The following is a 2,360-nucleotide window of genomic DNA, read 5'->3' on the forward strand; positions in this document are numbered from 1 at the left end:
AATCTTTGTCATTTATTTACCAATTTAATATAATTTCCCTTGGAAGAAGTACCAAAACTTTTTAGTACTTTCAGATGGTTGGATTAGTAATACATGTGATGCAGCTACACATTTAATGAGAAGCCTTTGAGAAGGAAGAGATGTATTCCATCACTTCCTGTCTGTATTTTGTGTCCACAGTAAGATAGTTACCTGTAATCTGGTCTTTAGAAGTTTCCTTTATTCCATATTGCAACTTTACTACTTTCCTTTGAATTATCTTTTATTCTATTCACAAGTTGAAAACCTTCATTACTTCCATTCATCATCGTTCTCATCTTTAGCCTGGGACTCATCTTTAAAGGGATAACACCAAATTCTAGCAATAGGGCATGTAGCAAATACTAAATGAATATTTTTAATGGATTTTGAATAAATGATTTTCTCTTCCTTTCCATATCTATCAAATATTGCTTCTCATGTTTCTCTTTTACCCACTGGATTTCCTGTATTGCATATTAGGTAGTCACATCCACTTTCTCAGCTTTCTTTACAAATTTTCTATTAATGATGGCAAGATTCATATTGCTAGTCCAGGAAAGTTTCCTGCTGAACAACTCTACCTGGATTTGTCATAGGTATTGTAGAACCAAACTAAAATGGAGTCATGTATGGCAAGGACAAAATGGAGATGGTCAACACAGGTGCATAAAAGAAACTTGACCTAACCTTACAGGAATTTACAGCTCTTCTCAGAAATCAGCAAAGAACTCCAATCACCAAATGCCAAGCCTGTTTATATTGTCTCCAGATTTCCTTGTTTCCTTGATTTCAGCTACCCTGGTCCAAATCTGGAAGAAAACCAGTAGACAACCTAGCAGCTAAAAAAGCCAAATAATTTCTGCATTTATCCCATAAACATCCCTTAGTCGGTGAGCATCTCGGAAGTCCTTGCTCCCGTAGCCTCATTTCTCTGCTTGCAGGTGGAAAGCCTTGCAATAAATTCTCTTTCTGCTTTGTTTTCTTCCTTGTGCAGAGTTTAGTATTGGGCAGTATTCAAACTCCATATAGCTAGAACTTAGTGAAGATGTAACCTTTTTCCCCAGCACCCATCTAGAAGAGCATATTCTAATTCAGCTGCCAACTATAAACATTATCATCTACCTCCCACTCACCTCCATATTTCTACTAACACATGGAACAAATCCTGACTTCCTATCCTCTCCTCAACATCTAATGAGACACCAAGTCCGGCTAAGCTTGATTTTTTGTAAATTGGATCCTTTAACATATCCTATGATTTCCACCAACCGTCTCTTCATTGGAGTAGTAAAACACCTTCAAAATGGGTTTCTCTTTGCCCCAGTCTTGTTAGCCTTAATTTTTTCTTCTTCTGCCATACAAGTGACCTATCCAAAGCTCAAATCTGAAGATACCACTCAATTACTTAGAAAATATTCATACCTCATCACCATCTATAGGCTAAATTCAGTAGGGTCATCATGCTCGAAAGGTCTTTAATCATTGTCTTGGCTTTGTCTTTAGTAATCCCCACATTGCATGTTTTGCTCTAGCAACATTAAACCACTTACAGTTCTATCATACATGATGTGGCTTGTTCTTTGACCTTGATGTACATTGTGCTGGAAAAGCTAATGTATCCCCTCCTCCCACCTGCTAACTCCTATTCATCCATTAGGGCTCAGCGCGGGCATCACTTCAAATGAGAAGTGAACGTGATTTCCCCTTCTTCAACCACACACCCTAGGTCTGTTGCCTTTAGCTCTGCTTACATAACAGGCACTGCCTCTTCTATTCAATATGTCATATTTTATTTGAAATACTGTTATACAGTATATATATATATATATATCCATATGTATATATATATATATATATATATATATATATATACATATATATACCTGGAGTCCGATTCTCAAGTCTGGCACTTATACCTTTATGTGGAGAGACAACTTTCCCACTGTACTTTAATCCTGGTTCATAAAACCAATTAATTCTTTCATGTATTCATCTAGTTTTATCATATCTTCTCTTTGGTTGCATTCATTACTTATCAAGGGTAATGCTTTTACTTAGTATGAACAATAACTACAAAAACTTAAGCACAGAGGTTTAAATTTGTCAGGAGCACTTGGTTGGAATAATTAACTTTTTTATTTAGAAGTGTTCATTTGAATCCTCAATTTGCAAAAGTTAAGCCTCTTTCTTTGGGGGTATAACTTATGTTTTAGGGTATTCTGTCTCTTTTAGCTTCTTTGCAAGTAAAAAATAAATAAAGCCTATAAAAGATACTGCCTAGTGTTTACCTCTTGTAGTTTAGAAAACTTTAAACAGTGTGTTATATTCTAGGAAAGATA

This window comes from Panthera tigris, chromosome D1 (genome assembly GCF_018350195.1).
Source record: "Panthera tigris isolate Pti1 chromosome D1, P.tigris_Pti1_mat1.1, whole genome shotgun sequence".
Lineage (NCBI taxonomy): Eukaryota > Metazoa > Chordata > Mammalia > Carnivora > Felidae > Panthera > Panthera tigris.